General features: G+C 40.0%; 1 pseudogene across 1 annotated transcript; it reads left to right on the forward strand.

Annotated features, from left to right (window-relative positions):
* The first annotated feature begins 4,595 nt into the window (after positions 1-4,595).
* On the forward strand, positions 4,596-10,630 carry LOC123743760 (SLAM family member 8-like; annotated as a pseudogene). The gene is made up of 7 exons (XR_014392900.1): positions 4,596-5,600; positions 7,428-7,730; positions 7,980-8,249; positions 8,411-8,530; positions 8,635-8,693; positions 8,778-8,855; positions 8,971-10,630. The product of XR_014392900.1 is annotated as an SLAM family member 8-like (transcript).
* The last annotated feature ends 7,551 nt before the right edge of the window (positions 10,631-18,181 follow it).

Below are 18,181 nucleotides of genomic sequence, written 5' to 3' on the forward strand. Positions count from 1 at the left end.
GATATCCTTGGTACCATTTGAAAGGAAGCACTTTGAGGTTTGTGGAAATGTGAAAGGAATTTAGGAGAATATAACACAATAGATCTGGTAAAAGATAATATTACAAAAATACAACAGTTATTTTGTATTTTTTTTGTACAAAATAGACTGATCCAATTAACTATTGCATTTCTGTTCGAAATGTATCAAGACTTCCCAAATGTGTCTAATTTGTTTATTAATCACTTTCATGTTCAAAATTGTGCACTCTCCTCAAACAATAGCATGGTATTCTTTCACTGTAATAGCTACTGAAAATTGGACAGTGCAGTTAGATTAACAAGAATTTAAGCTTTCTGCCAATATCAGATATGTCTATGTCCTTGGAAATGTTCTTGTAACTTACAGCCTCATGCTAATCACATTAGCCTACATTAGCTCAACCGTCCCGCGGAAGGGCCACCGATCCCGAATTAAGCAATTGCTGGTTTTATTTTGTGCAGGACAGGCAATGGATTTTCTGACCATACAACCCAAATCCTCCCACATATTGAGTGGAGAGTCTGTCACTCTCAGATGTAACATACAGAGGGGAGAAGTCACTGACTGGAAATACACATGGCTTAAGGATGATGTAGAATCAATCAGTAGGAAGCATGAATATGAGATCAGTGAGGTTAAGATTTCAGACAGTGGTGACTACAGTTATCTGGGTACACATATTGATCAGAAGAAAGATTCTAAGTGGAGTGATGCAGTCAGACTGACGGTGACAGGTATATCATCTTATCTCTCACTCACATCACTACCTCCATGCCCATAATAACTTGACATTGGGCCCCATTTTAAGAACGCTATTTCAAGGTCTGCCTACCATTGCTGTTCAGATTCCTCCATTAATTAAATGTAATTTCATGTAATAATTGAAGAAATATGGTGTATGGTACTAAGATCATACTTTTAACTGATTGGTGCGCTAACTGCATTTGTCTTCATTGAACTGTTTCCACAGCTCTGCCTACAGCCTCAGTGAAGATAGTCACTACCCAGGAGACACTGTACTCTGGAGACACAGTCAAGCTGCAGTGTGAACTTTCAGACTACACAGACTGGACTTACCACTGGTTAATAAATAAAGAAGGGCCTTCCAGGCAGACCAGTAAAACCACCACCATCTATCTCTCTGATCAGGCTGGTCAGTACCATTGTGAGGGGACAAGGACAAGACGGACCCAAAATTCATATCTCAGCTCATCTCTCCACATCAACATCACTGGTGAGCTCAATATTTATCTTCAATCACTTCTGGACTTTCTATATTCTGAGCCTTTGAGGGTTATTCTAATTACAGATATACTGTATACAATGTAAATTCTAACTGAATGGAGTCAACATACCCCTATGTAAAATCAACCTCAATCAAAATTTAAGTGCAACAGATAAATGATTTAAAATGACCAACCATGTATCCAGATGTTTTGATATTAGCTCTCTGTTTTCTTAGCTCTTCCTGAAACTACACTGACCGTGAATCCAAATCCTGCATACACTGGAGAGACAGTAACTCTGACGTGTTCAGTGGGGTCTGACAGTGGCTGGAGCTATACATGGTACAAAGACAACACTAAGAAAGTAGTGACCTTGTCTGGCAGACACACTACAACAGGAGCCACCTTCACCATAAGTAGAGCTGCTGAGTCTGACCAGGGTCTCTGCTGGTGTCAGGGAGAGATCCAGTCCAGATCCGTATCATCAATCATCAGTGATCCTGTCACTATCACTGTGAAAGGTGAGTAATTGTGTGTGTGTACACATCACTGTATATGTATTCTGATGACTAGATCTTGGTAAGTCAGACAGTTCAGAATGCATACTGTATGTTCAGAAATGACAACTTATGATATGGTCATGTTGTGATGAATTCTGATCAACAATATTTTACAACTTCTCTAGGATAGGGGGCAGTATTTTGACGTCCGGATGAAAGGCGTGCCCAAATTAAACTGCCTGCTTCTCTGGCCCAGAAGGTAGGATATGCATATTATTAGTTGATTTGGATAGAAAACACTCTGAAGTTTCTAAAACTGTTTGAATGATGTCTGTGAGTATAACAGAACTCATATGGCAAGCAAAAACCTGAGAAAAAATCCAACCAGGAAGTGACTTGTGGTTTATATATCTAATCCCTATTCAAACTACAGTATCTGTGGGGTCATTTTGCACTTCGTAATGCTTCCATTGGCTGTCAACAGCCTTTAGAAACTTGTTTCATGCGTCTACTGTTACTGGGCAGAGAATAGGAGCTCAGTCAATCAGTGGACTGCCTGGGAGCAGTGAGTTGTTTTCTGCGCCGGCACTCTGGCGCGCCGCTCCTTCTTTTTCCTCTGCAATGAATACGCTATGTTCCGGTTGGAATATTATCGACGTTTTATGTTAAAAAGACCCTAAGGATTGATTGTAAACATTTTTTGACATGTTTCTACGAACGGTAATGCAACTAATAGACTTTTTGTCTCTGGTTTTGCGCTCTCGCGTTATGCCTTTGGATTAGTGATCTGAACGCGCGAACAAAACGGAGGTATTTGGACATAAATATGGAGTTTTTCGAACAAAAATAACATTTCTTTTGGAAGTGGGAGTCCTGGGAATGCATTCCGGCGAAGATCAGCAAAGGTAAGGGAAGATTTATAATACTAATTCTGAGTTTAGTTGACTCCAGAACTTGGCGGGTAACTGTATAGCTTGCTTTGATGGCTGAACTCTGTACTCAGAATATTGAAAAATGTGCTTTCTCCGTAAAGTTATTTTAAAATCTGACAGAGCGGTTGCATTAAGGAGAAGTGTATCTATAATTCTTTCAATAACTGTTGTAAATTTTATCAACGTTTGTGATGAGTATTTTTGTAAATTCATGTGCTCATTCACCAGTGGTTTTAGTGGGAATACATTTTCTGAACATCACGCGCCAATGTAAAATGGGGTTTATGGATATAAATATGAACTTTATCAAGCAAAACATACATGTATTTTGTAACATTGAGTCCTGGGAGTGTCATCTGATGAAGATCATCAAAGGTTAGTGATTAATTGTAGCTGTATTTCTGGTTTTTGTGACGCCTCTCCTTGCTTGGAAAATGGCTGTGTGGTTTTTCTTGTCTCGGCGCTGTCCTAACATAATCTAATTTTATGCTTTCGCCGTAAAGCCTTTTTGAAATCGGACACTGTGGTTGGATTAAGGAGAATCCTATCTTTACAATGGTGTATAATACTTGTATGTTTGGGAAATTTGAATTATGAGATTGTTGTTGTTTAGAATTTGCCGCCCTGCTATTTCACTGGCTGTTGATAGTGTGTACCGCGGGTGGGACGCTAGCGTTGTTTAGGCGCTGTCCTAACATAATCTCATAATCTCTGTCCCAGAGAGGTTTTAAGGTTGGGGAAAGGGTTGTCCAACTGAATATATTCAGTTGGGAACATTGGATTAATTGCTGTAATGGGCGTCGTATAGAGGGGACCGAGGCGCAGCGTATTGAGTGCTCATGTTGTATTTGAATGAAATCGAACACTTAGACAAATAAACAAAACGACAGCCAACAGTTCTGTCAGGTTACACAAATGAAACAGAAAACAACTACCCACATAAAACCAAGTGGGAAAAGGCTGCCTAAGTATGGCTTCCAATCAGAGACAACGATAGACAGCTGCCTCTGATTGGAAACCATACCCGGCCAAAACATAGAAACAAAACACATAGAATGCCCACCCCCTATCACCCCCTGTCCTAACTAAACAGAGAAAAAACAGCTCTCTTAGGTCAGGGCGTGACAATTGCCTTGCTCAGAATTACAGATTTCTACTTTTTCAGCTCAGGGATTCAATCCAGCAATCTCCCGGTTTATGGCCCAACACTCTAACCACTAGGTTACCTAATGTGATAATATTTGTTTGTGCAGAGAGACCTGTGGCTGTTCTGACCCTCCAACCCAACTGGCCCCAGATATTCAGTGGAGAGACTGTCACTCTCAGATGTGACATACAGGGGGGGAGATTGAGTATTATTTTTCTAACAGTGAGAAGTCAGTCTACTCCAAAACAGAGCCTGAGTACAGAATCAGTCCTGCAAAGAATGGTCTATATACCTGTGAAGGTCTTCAGAAAATAAATGGCTTAAAACACTCCCAGACAAGTAATGCTATACAATTGACCGTGTTAGGTAAGTCTGTTTTTATGGGATTGAAAGAGAAAGACAGAAGGGATGAGGTCAAATAGCAGACAGTGAGATCAATGATGGAACAAAACTATAGTTTGATTTTGGGGTACAATACCATTATAGAAAATAACGTAACTGCCCCATGAGCAAAGTTCAAAAGTCGTACCCCATCAGCTGAAGACCATTGAGATTTTCGGAATTACTTTTTGGGGAAGATTGTGCCTGAAGAGAACAGTTCTTCTCAGTTTTATGATGTCATATACTCTGCAGGAGATCTGAGGAGCTAGTAACCTACGTATTAATGACTACCTGTTCTCCCATATTGCCTTCTCATCCTACAGACAGGACATAACGATTTGTGACATTAGTTGTGTATGACTCTTACCGCTATTTTCAGTGTCCCTGCATGGTCTGGAAGGTCACTGTTCCAGTTAGAGGGTTCCTGTGTCTATGTGTTTATGTCTATGTGGTCAGACAGACAGCCGGCAGCCAGGTCATTATCACTGGTCCTGATATTATAAAACAGGTCGCCATGGAGACCACAAGTCACAGGAAGTGACATCACCACAAGATGTTGCCTGAAACATAGAAAGGGGGCCTCTATCAGTAACCTGGGACCCATTACCTTCCAGAAAAAGTTGGCAGGTGTTTCATGTCCCTCAGTCACACTGACCTAGGAGCAGGCAGAAGAAGTCATGCAAACACTTCTGCAGGCATATGAAGCCTAGATGAAAATGCACACAAACTGCTTTGATATTTTTGCTCTCTCTCACTCACTCACTCTCTCTAACCCCCCCACTCTCTCTCTCTTTTGTTCTCTTTTGTTCTCTCTCTCTTTCTCTGTATCTATTTCTCTATCACTTTCTCTCTTTCTCTCTCTGTCTCTGTCTCACTCTCTCTCTCTTCCCCCGAGCCCTCTATCTTTCTCTGCAACTTTGAGTGGTTTGCTCATAAAGTAACAAGTTACCCGGAATCTGTGAAACACCATGACCATGAACCACACAACCAGCAGCAGCTAGGAAACACACACTCTGAAACTTCCACCATCAGACTGATCAACACAGTGACAGACCCCAAACACACCCACGCCTCATTGTCTAACGCTCAGTCTGAGTGAAGGGTTATTTCAGAGAGCAACTATAGAATGTGACTTCCTTTTCAACTAACATACAGGAATTATTTTATAGAACAGCAGCCCTCATCAAAAGGAAGTCTCTGCTCTTTCTCTACTCTACTATTCCTTCTCTGTGTGTATCGGTTAGTCAACTGCTAGCTAGCTACCAGTGACAGTGCTAGATAAGGACATCAGCCAGAGGAAACAGTCAAAGCCTTACAGAGATGTCTGGTGGTCCCTTCTCCTGCTTCTCCAAACAGGGAATACTACTTCTCCTATTCTCCAACCTCCACTATGGTAAGTTTTGTAAAAAAAAATAATATTTATCCTGTTTATGCTTTGTATATCTATTGCATGTGCTTTCTTGAATTATGAAGTTCGTGAAACCATTAGCTTTCTCTAACTTCCTTGTTGGTCTTTGCAACGGTGTGTGTTGACTGTAGAATGCCTTGCCATCAGTGATTGGTTGGGTATTTAGAATATTTTGCTTTATTACTGTGTGATAACACCTATATTCAGGAACATTTTACATTTACATTTTTAGTCATTTAGCAGACGCTCTTATCCAGAGCGACTTACAGTAGTGAATGCATACATTTCATAAAAAAATGTTTTCCCGTACTGTTCCCCCGTGGGAATCGAACCCACAACCCTGGCGTTGCAAACACCATGCTCTACCAACTGAAGAACATATCATGATGAAGTGATTCTGCAGTTTTGAATGAGTACCAATGGTGTGGTTGGGTCAGCATCTGTTGCATTGTGTTGGTTACGGGGTAAACTTTGAGAATTGAGATATTAAAGACATGATAGATCAGACACATTGTGTATAAAGGAGTGAAAGAGACTGGGTTTTATGCCAGAAGGTAATGGGTCTCTGTAGAAGGACAGATGGCTTTGGAATGTGCTGGGTGGACAGGAGGAGGTCACAGGATTGCTATAGGGGAAGCGGATAGACATCTGTGGATAAGGCGAAGAAGGGGTTGAGGTCAGGAGGTCAGATCAGATCCCCTGAAGGGAGAAATAAGGGTTTATTATCCTATTACCCTCTTCCTGTCAAACCATAAGATGTAAGGATTGGAGAGAAGGAGGAGTATATATACTTGTGATGGAGTACATATATTTGTGATGGAGTATATATACTTGTGGAGTATATATACTTGTGATGGTGTATACATACTTGTGATGGAGTATATATACTTGTGGAGTATATGTACTTGTGATGGAGTACATATACTTGTGATGGAGTATATATACTTGTGATGGAGTATATATACTTGTGATGGTGGCAACATGTCTTTGTCTGACTACAGCTGTGTTGACCCTTTGGGAAGAATTCAACTTGTTTAAGCTTCTCTAGTGTCTAAGAACCTAACAATTGCTTCTAGAATGCAACAGATGTGAAGACCCTGTGCCTAATGGCTGTCATTTATTAAATTTAAGGCAATACAGGACTGTATCAAATAATTGTTTTTATTACATAATAAGATACACTGCAGGACTAGGGTAACTGCAGTTATGCCCTAAATACCACACCTCATTGAGTTGTAACTTTATTTTGTCTTAATTCATGACAGATGTTTTTTCGTGTAAGGGTTTATAATTCAGACTGACATGTATTTATAATGTCGCCAACGCTGTATATGACACATGTCAGGTGAATAATTAAACATTAAACACAGTGGGAGTTGTACTTGTGAGCTGAAGAGGGGTTATCAGATCCACCCCCACTTCTCTTTTCCTGTCATCTCATTCTGTTCTGCTGAATGTGGGGGACGAGTTCACTTTAATGAAGTAAAATAGGACCTAAACACTCAGATATGTAAATATATAAAGTGCAAATATGTAAAGTATAATTTACAGTATAAATGAAACGTAGAAATGCGCTAAATAAATCCAATCCATTATTTTCTATTGTTGATTAGGTAGGACTTTGCATTTTAGTGTATTATTGTGTATTTATTCAGGTAGGCACACTGTAACAAGTATTACAGTGTAACAATGAGTAATTACAACACTTGACACCTCGTACTGCATGAATAATTACACAGTAATAAGATCATTGTAATATAGTGTGCAACCATTGACTGATGTCAGAATAACGTGTGTATTTGTGTGTTTCAGGTTTAGGTGTTCATCTGATCATCAACAAGAGAGTGGGGGACTCCGTGGAGCTGCTGGCAGGCTTAGAGAGAGGACATTTCAAATCATTGGAGTGGAAGTATATGGGAAAGGATATTATAGAATTCAACTCAGAAGTTGTATATTCACCTGGATCCCAGTTCGAGGGGAGACTAAAGATGAACACCAAAAACATCAGTTTAACAGTCAGAGAACTGACACTGCAAGACTCAGGGGATTTTATACTTACAGGTGAAGGGGACAAAGGTCAGATTGGCAGTAAGACCATCACTCTGAAGGTCCACGGTAGGCGTTATCATAATTTTGCATCCTATTTTGATATCGTTTTTATTTATATACATGACCACATCTGATGATCTTTACAATATAAATCTGAATTTGTGGTTTTATACTGACCTCACTCACCATGCTTTGTTACATTTCAATCACATTTTCAAGTTTTATCCTCTGTTGTCTTTCTCCTGGTGGTATGGCTATGGTAGGATTCATTTAGAAGACTCATTATGAGTCTCTATCTCTCTCCTGGTTGGTCAGAGCCTATATCCAAGGTGGCGATCCAGACAGACATCAAGCGATTGGCCAACCACTCCTGTACGGTACGGCTGGTGTGCAACGTGTCCTGCTACTCCAACATTACCTACACCTGGGAGAGAGACAATGAGATCTACGGGGACGCCCAGCAGATTTACTTCTCTCTCTCACCAGCAGAGAGAGACATCAGTGTAAAGTGCAACGCCTCCAACCTAGTCAGTTGGAAAACTGCCTCTACGACAGTAAAGTGTAGTAATGACACAACCGCCCCAGGTACCTGGATAACATAATAATCCCTTCCATACACTTTTCAGTGTGCTTATACACTTATGTTGTCAAATATAATATGTAATGCATGTGATTACATTGGATGTATATCATATAGAGCCATTTAGTCTTTATCATATTGTATAGTCTAATCATGTGTGTTGTACAATATTTGACAGGGCTGGTGTGGTTTACCATCTACATCGGAGTATCAGTAGGAGGCGCTGTGGTGCTGATCCTCACTGTAGCAGTGGCAGTGTGCTACTGCAGGGGCCGAATTAACACAGGTATGTACAGCTTAGAGGCCTCAACTATACTAAAAGGGACATTTCAGGTGGTCCCTGTATGAAATGTTTCTGATTGGTTGATATTTTGTTCTTATAAAACACAGCAGATCTAACTGACAACACAATATATGCTGATGTTATGATCAAAACAAGAAGTAGAGATGTAAGTATGAATTGCCATTATTATGTATCTGAATGTGTGGAAGCTGTATGTACTGTATTGTAATGGGCTGTATTTTGATTCCAGACAAGATCAAACAGTCATGTAAACCCAATATCCATCTATGAAACTGTCAATGATTTGGTTATCCCAAGATTGAACAAGGTAAGATATAAATGGTCATAATGGTAAAATGGAAGACCATGTAGTCTACTTTGAGAATAATCACTACCTTTCTTGATGCTGAAACAGTTTCTTCTTGATTATCTGTCACATGTAGCCGCAGACTCTGTATGCCAAGATCGCAGTTGGACGCCCAGAAGGGTCCCTCCTCTCCCTACCAGAAAGTACTGTGAGCTGAACAGGATGTGTTCATAGGCTGGGCCTTCCATAGATATGGAACCCTCTGCATGCTCTGCATCTTACACGTGTTTATTCTGAAGATAGGCCTAGATGTAACTGTCTATTTGCTTACTTTTACTTCCTTCTCCCTTTGATGATTCTCATATATACAGTATGTCATAAGGCCTTAGGCCTTTTTTTTGAAGGCCTAGTTACAATTAGAAGATTCTGAAATCTGTTATAGGCAGTAGTAGGTGTTGTGATCAGACAAGCTCATATGTCGAATTTCTATTTTCTAGATTAAAGAAAATATATGTAGATAATAGCATGACATTGATTAGTGAGGTGGATTTATGCCTGTGAATAGAAAGTGTACTCTGTTGCATTAGGATTATGTGCTCGCCAGGCATTGATGAGGTTGAAATCAGAGAGTATACGACTACAAACATGTGGATTGTAGTTGTTTTTATTTTTTTTTGTCCGCATGTCCAAAATGGCATTCATGTCTGTCCCTATGATCAGATGGAATTCAATTAATTCCCAAAAATATGCCGTTCACAGAACATTTTTTTTTTATACCTTTTTGAATACGCTGAGTGCCTTGCATTTAGAGTGAATTGTAATTAACTCTCATGACTTGTATTTGTTAGCGAAAGAGACACGATTGTTGTATTGAATGGTTTTCAGTACTGTAGCCTTCACCAAGTGAATGTCTAAGTGGATATGTTATCTTCAAAATTGAACTCATTATGACAACCCATTACATATATCATAAAGCCCCTGAGGGCCTAGTTATACCCTAACACAATGGTCTGAAACTCCTGGTATACAGGCCACATGAAGCCTACAAGTCACATCATGTTGGCTTGCAAAGTGATGTTTAATTCCTATTGGAATCCAGCCAGAGTTAGGATATCTAACAAAATTAACTTTTAATCACACGCAACCTGCATTCAGAATGACTGTTGGGGTAGGGAAGATTGATTACTGATTATTGATTACTGCCTAAATCATATAAACTGGAACAGCCATAACAGTAATGTGTGAAATAAATCGAACTACTAACAGATTGGATTAGTTTGATTGGTTGATTCATCTTATGCTACACAAACATAGATACCCTTTTCATGTGTGAGTTCCAAACATCTCTAACGGTCTCCCCAATGTGAGTTTGTTTATGCACGTGATGTTAGAACATTCTCTCCATTCCAGAATGTGATTGTTACACAACAGTATATTTAATCCACGCTGCCCTCAAACCTAGCACGCAGCCTGTTCTTATTTATAGGCTGTTTTCAACTTGTCAATTTCAAATGATTTTCTAACAAGTTTTTTATTTTCTAAGAACAGTTGAGGTGTGTTCCGCCTCCTTGTTCATTCACATAAAAGTAGTCATTTATACTTATGTGGGCCCAATTTTTTTGGGACATTTCTGATCCGGACAAAATTCCCCAAGAACTTCCCAATTGTTTGTGCAGTTCAAGTCTGCAGACATTTGCGCAGCTCCCGTCCTGCACACACATGTTCCACATGTCCCGTCTGTTGCCTGCATCGCAGTCATTGGTGTTTTCGTTACCAATAAAAACTTTGTAAATGTGTGCGTTTCTATCAAAGTAAGTGCCTTATTACATTATAATAGTTTCTGTTTGTTGTGTTATGTCATTTATACTGTAGCATAATATATTTGTGTATATTCCTTATAACCGTGGACACGCGAGGTAACATTACTCATTTCATAACCTTTATGGTGTTATATTCAATGGTGCTTATGTTGCTAGCAACATTATTCTATTAGCTCTGTAAAACAATGCTAATTGCGCCAGAGAAGTATTAGCTTGTGCTGTATTTTGAAGCTATACTGGTCTTATGACTCTCAAGTGGCACAGCGGTCTAATGCAGAGCATCTCAGTGCTAGAGGCATCACTACAGACACGCTGGTTCAAATCCAGGCTGTGTTTCTTTCTAAGTAAGTGCCTTATTATGTTAATAGATTTTCTATGTAATTTGCATGTGAACTGTATGTCCAACTACAAAAAAGACCTTGTTCAGTAATCATCTCACCTGTTAGTTGGCAGTGAACTATGTGGCCATTGAGGGCAGTGTTGATCAGATGGGAAAATATCTTCTTATACCACTTGGTTGTTTTCCGAGTGCATTCCACAAAGCTGTTTATCATGTCCGCCTTATCCACTGCACACATTTTGAGGTTATAGTCAAGCACGCAGTCTGGATTGATTGTTCTCTCTCCCGTCAGGTGGTCCACCTTCCCTGTGGCCGACATGGTTGCTGTATGGACAGAGGAGAGGACATGAACGTCTCGTTTGTCATGCCACTATACTGCCAGCTGTTGACAATTCTCCTTGAACTCCACCTCCCTTCTCTGCATCTTCCTGCATCCGAATGCCAGCATCCCCTTCCTGTTTGACCTGACTGTGCAACAGGCCACTCTACGGTTGAAGAGCAGATGCTGTAAGAGTGTGGGACTGCTGTAACAATTGTCCACATACATAGTGTGTCCCTAGCTGAGATGAGGAGCCAGCATGGTCATCACCACGGACCCGGACACCCCAAGCCCCTCATACTCATCAATGCTATTGTGTTAGCGTGCTAAACGCTAGTTCTCCTCAGCGTTTTCACTCCTGTTTTAGCATCCCCTTTAATCACTGTGTTGCTAATTAAGCAGGGCCTTTCAGTATGCTATTGCAGTATGCTAATACCCAAACACAGCCAAGTTATGCTAATTTATTAGCGCATATTAGCTTTAGGGCCAGGGTAGCTCCAAATGCTATTGTCAGGCTGGTAAGAACATTTCTTATTTTGTATAACGGGTCATTTAGGATGGCAGTAACATTGTTGATGAAATGTAGGCATCGAAGCAGAACTAGGAAGCGGTCTTGGGAAAAGAGGGTGGCAAAGAAGGGAGTTGCAAACAGGATCTGTGCTCCAGTTTTCTCTTAGGGAGTTCTTCTTTACTATCCCCATGAGAAGGACTGTCACCAGGAAGGTATACATTTCACCAATTGTGGTTGTCCCCCCCCCCTCCTGGCTCTGTCTTCTCCTGTAGCTCAAAGGCATAGCGATTGGTCTCTAATATGTCTCCCACCAGCTCCTCTGTCAGAAACAACTTGAAGCACTCTGCCTCAGATGGAAATGGCAAGGAACGTTACACTCCAGACTGGGACTCATCAAAGCAAACAGCAGGGACAGGAGGGATGAAATGGCTGGCAGCCTTCCAGCTACCACAGAACTCCTGTACTTCATCCACTGTCGGTCTGCCTCCATCACCACCAGCATCTTCAAAGGGACCTGGGACTTTGTCAGTGGACAAGGGGTCCTCAGATTCAGGGTTCTCAATGGCTGCGGGGCAGCTCCTAACTGTCACTGTCAGAATCTGATTGCTGACTTTCATACTCAGACTCATTGTCAGAATTGTAAAAAATCGCCAGAATTTCCGCATTTGTGAGTTGTCTTCTTTTGAAAGACATTGCTAATGCTACAGCTTAGCACACTAGCTACATACATAAACAACAACACTGAATAGCCCAGAGTGGGAGTAAGAGGTTACGTGATTGACTGCCGGCACGTGCTACTTGTATCAATAAATCACTATCAGAAAAAGTTTTGTGTGGTAATTATTTATATATTTACTGTTTTATTCGCATGTTTTCAAGTTCCGGTGATAAATCATGCATTCCGATTCTTGCATAGATTGTAATGGGCGCATATTATGTGTGTAAAATACTTTTTTGAAGGTTGTACTGAATATGATGAGCTAAGCTAATTCCAGCTATATGTGGAGCCATGTTTGTTGAGGGGTTTGATGTCATCATCTGTTGGACCAACGATGCAGACCCAGTAGACTGAGGGGTTATGTTGTTGCTATGTGACCAGTGACCATATTAGTTTATATATTGTGATCCACAAGAATATGGAGTAGTTACAGTCCTGAAGGGAGCGATAAGAAACCCCAGATGTTTACCTTAGTGAACATAATAATATGTTTTTAACTGATTTCCCCTGTAACCTTCTCACCCCATGTTGGTTTCTAAACACATGTTGTACATGTGTCCCACACTCTACACTCTACAACAAACCACTTCGATATTTTTTTAGGTACATTTTTGATAAAAATGGATTCATGATTTCAACATGTGTTTGTGTATGAAGACTAATTACCTAATCTAATAAGCCTTTAAGAGAAAAACGAATAAGACATTAATGGAATTGAAGACAGTTTCATGCTTTAGCTTTGTTTTTGGTGTTTTATCCCTTATTGAGAAAACAGTGCAAAAGCTTAGTAAATGGCTCTCAAAGGAAATTGCAGCAAATATGGTGTAGATATGAAGTAAGAAAGTGACCACCCTCTGTAAGAACCTGAGCTTGTGCCATGCAGACCTGGTTAGTGTGGTGGTGTGCATTTAACCAAGTCATTACTCAGGAACTAAAGAGTGGTGCTAACTCATTGGTTGCAAAATGTGCTCTCAATGACAATGAATATAAAATGCAATATTTGTTGGATGTGTTATAGTATCAAGTTGTGATTATTGTAAATGGTTGAGGGTTACTTTGCTACAGTTATAGTAAACTGTGTTAAGAGATTGTAACGCCCTGGCCATAGAGAGGGGTTTTTTGTTCTTTATTTTGGTTAGGCCAGGGTGTTACATTGGGTGGGCGTTCTATGTTCCTTTTTCTATGTTTTTGTATTTCTTTGTTTTGGGCCGTGTGTGTGTGTGGCTCCCAATCAGGCACAGCTGAGGTTCGTTGTTTCTGATTGGGAGTCACACATAAGGAGCATGTTTTTCCTTTGGGTTTTGTGGGTAATTGTTTCTGTTGAGTGTTTTGCACCTGACAGGACTGTTTGGCTGTCAGTTTTCTTGTTTTGTTTTGTATAGTGTTCTTTCTGTCATTAAAATTCAAATTGAACACTAACTCCGCTGCACCTTGGTCAACTCTCTCTCCCGACAGCTGTTACAGAGATTAATGAGTGGAGTTTTAGTGATTTTGGTCTCTGTACACTCTCTGTGTACAGAACATGGGAAGTCAATGGCCATTTAAAGCTGCAGTCCGCTATTCAAACAACCACAAAAATGACACCCTTCCTCTTGTTGTGGTATATACGACTGACGGATGGAGCTAAGGAAATTCATTCATCTACATTATTTACAATAATTGTCATAAAATAAACCGTATATTTTGGGTTATGAAGGGATAAGACTTGAATTGCTCTGATTCATTTAAAAGTAAAGAAATCAATGCAGAAATTGCAGATTGCACCAGTAAAATAAAGTACAGGATGGATTTGGTAAACAGTAACATGAATATGGCGTGTTGTTATTTATTTCAAGTTTATATTGATGCAATGTGACTTTCTTTGTTGTAGTGCTGAGTACACACATCTACTCTGGACACTCTGAAGACGATGATGGTAGATATTTGTGCACTTGATTAAGCCTTGATCTCCTAATGCTTCATCAAATGTTTTATTTGTAATTTTTAAAGCTGCTTTTGGATAGATATATTTTGTGTTTTGAGTGACTCAAAAGGATCCAGCCCTTTAAAAATGTTCGCCTAAAATGACAGACCCAAATCTAACTGCCTGTAGCTCAGGCCCTGAAGCAAGGATATGGATATCCTTGGTACCATTTGAAAGGAAGCACTTTGAGGTTTGTGGAAATGTGAAAGGAATTTAGGAGAATATAACACAATAGATCTGGTAAAAGATAATATTACAAAAATACAACAGTTATTTTGTATTTTTTTTGTACAAAATAGACTGATCCAATTAACCATTGCATTTCTGTTCGAAATGTATCAAGACTTCCCAAATGTGTCTAATTTGTTTATTAATCACTTTCATGTTCAAAATTGTGCACTCTCCTCAAACAATAGCATGGTATTCTTTCACTGTAATAGCTACTGAAAATTGGACAGTGCAGTTAGATTAACAAGAATTTAAGCTTTCTGCCAATATCAGATATGTCTATGTCCTTGGAAATGTTCTTGTAACTTACAACCTCATGCTAATCACATTAGCCTACATTAGCTCAACCGTCCCGCGGAAGGGCCACCGATCCCGAATTAAGCAATTGCTGGTTTTATTTTGTGCAGGACAGGCAATGGGTTTTCTGACCATACAACCCAAATCCTTCCACATATTGAGTGGAGAATCTGTCACTCTCAGATGAAACATACAGAGGGGAGAAGTCACTGACTGGAAATACACATGGCGCAAGGATGATGTAGAATCAATCAGTAGGAAGCATGAATATGAGATCAGTGAGGTTAAGATTTCAGACAGTGGTGACTACAGTTGTCTGGGTACACATATTGATCAGAAGAAAGATTCTAAGTGGAGTGATGCAGTCAGACTGACGGTGACAGGTATATCATCTTATCTCTCACTCACATCACTGCCTCCATGCCCATAATAACTTGACATTGGGCCCCATTTTAAGAACGCTATTTCAAGGTCTGCCTACCATTGCTGTTTAGATTCCTCCATTAATTAAATGTAATTTCATGTAATAATTGAAGAAATATGGTGTATGGTACTAAGATCATACTTTTAACTGATTGGTGCGCTAACTGCATTTGTCTTCATTGAACTGTTTCCACAGCTCTGCCTACAGCCTCAGTGAAGATAGTCACTACCCAGGAGACACTGTACTCTGGAGACACAGTCAAGCTGCAGTGTGAACTTTCAGACTACACAGACTGGACTTACCACTGGTTAATAAATAAAGAAGGGCCTTCCAGGCAGACCAGTAAAACCACCACCATCTATCTCTCTGATCAGGCTGGTCAGTACCATTGTGAGGGGACAAGGACAAGACGGACCCAAAATTCATATCTCAGCTCATCTCTCCACATCAACATCACTGGTGAGCTCAATATTTATCTTCAATCACTTCTGGACTTTCTATATTCTGAGCCTTTGAGGGTTATTCTAATTACAGATATACTGTATACAATGTAAATTCTAACTGAATGGAGTCAACATACCCCTATGTAAAATCAACCTCAATCAAAATTTAAGTGCAACAGATAAATGATTTAAAATGACCAACCATGTATCCAGATGTTTTGATATTAGCTCTCTGTTTTCTTAGCTCTTCCTGAAACTACACTGACCGTGAATCCAAATCCTGCATACACTGGAGAGACAGTAACTCTGACGTGTTCAGTGGGGTCTGACAGTGGCTGGAGCTATACATGGTACAAAGACAACACTAAGAAAGTAGTGACCTTGTCTGGCAGACACACTACAACAGGAGCCACCTTCACCATAAGTAGAGCTGCTGAGTCTGACCAGGGTCTCTGCTGGTGTCAGGGAGAGATCCAGTCCAGATCCGTATCATCAATCATCAGTGATCCTGTCACTATCACTGTGAAAGGTGAGTAATTGTGTGTGTGTACACATCACTGTATATGTATTCTGATGACTAGATCTTGGTAAGTCAGACAGTTCAGAATGCATACTGTATGTTCAGAAATGACAACTTATGATATGGTCATGTTGTGATGAATTCTGATCAACAATATTTTACAACTTCTCTAGGATAGGGGGCAGTATTTTGACGTCCGGATGAAAGGCGTGCCCAAATTAAACTGCCTGCTTCTCCGGCCCAGAAGGTAGGATATGCATATTATTAGTTGATTTGGATAGAAAACACTCTGAAGTTTCTAAAACTGTTTGAATGATGTCTGTGAGTATAACAGAACTCATATGGCAAGCAAAAACCTGAGAAAAAATCCAACCAGGAAGTGACTTGTGGTTTATATATCTAATCCCTATTCAAACTACAGTATCTGTGGGGTCATTTTGCACTTCGTAATGCTTCCATTGGCTGTCAACAGCCTTTAGAAACTTGTTTCATGCGTCTACTGTTACTGGGCAGAGAATAGGAGCTCAGTCAATCAGTGGACTGCCTGGGAGCAGTGAGTTGTTTTCTGCGCCGGCACTCTGGCGCGCCGCTCCTTCTTTTTCCTCTGCAATGAATACGCTATGGTCCGGTTGGAATATTATCGACGTTTTATGTTAAAAAGACCCTAAGGATTGATTGTAAACATTGTTTGACATGTTTCTACGAACGGTAATGCAACTAATAGACTTTTTGTCTCTGGTTTTGCGCTCTCGCGTTATGCCTTTGGATTAGTGATCTGAACGCGCGAACAAAACGGAGGTATTTGGACATAAATATGGAGTTTTTCTAACAAAAATAACATTTCTTTTGGAAGTGGGAGTCCTGGGAATGCATTCCGGCGAAGATCAGCAAAGGTAAGGGAAGATTTATAATACTAATTCTGAGTTTAGTTGACTCCAGAACTTGGCGGGTAACTGTATAGCTTGCTTTGATGGCTGAACTCTGTACTCAGAATATTGAAAAATGTGCTTTCTCCGTAAAGTTATTTTAAAATCTGACAGAGCGGTTGCATTAAGGAGAAGTGTATCTATAATTCTTTCAATAACTGTTGTAAATTTTATCAACGTTTGTGATGAGTATTTTTGTAAATTCATGTGCTCATTCACCAGTGGTTTTAGTGGGAATACATTTTCTGAACATCACGCGCCAATGTAAAATGGGGTTTATGGATATAAATATGAACTTTATCAAGCAAAACATACATGTATTTTGTAACATTGAGTCCTGGGAGTGTCATCTGATGAAGATCATCAAAGGTTAGTGATTAATTGTAGCTGTATTTCTGGTTTTTGTGACGCCTCTCCTTGCTTGGAAAATGGCTGTGTGGTTTTTCTTGTCTCGGCGCTGTCCTAACATAATCAAATTTTATGCTTTCGCCGTAAAGCCTTTTTGAAATCGGACACTGTGGTTGGATTAAGGAGAATCCTATCTTTACAATGGTGTATAATACTTGTATGTTTGGGAAATTTGAATTATGAGATTTTTGTTGTTTAGAATTTGCAGCCCTGCTATTTCACTGGCTGTTGATAGTGTGTACCGCGGGTGGGACGCTAGCGTTGTTTAGGCGCTGTCCTAACATAATCTCATAATCTCTGTCCCAGAGAGGTTTTAAGGTTGGGGAAAGGGTTGTCCAACTGAATATATTCAACTGAAATGTGTCTTCCACATTTAACCCAACCCCTCCAAATCAGCAAGGTGTGGGTGCTGCCTTAATCAACATCCAGG

Source organism: Salmo salar, chromosome 07 (assembly GCF_965601325.2).
Source record: "Salmo salar chromosome 07, fSalSal1, whole genome shotgun sequence".
Classification (NCBI taxonomy): Eukaryota; Metazoa; Chordata; class Actinopteri; order Salmoniformes; family Salmonidae; genus Salmo; species Salmo salar.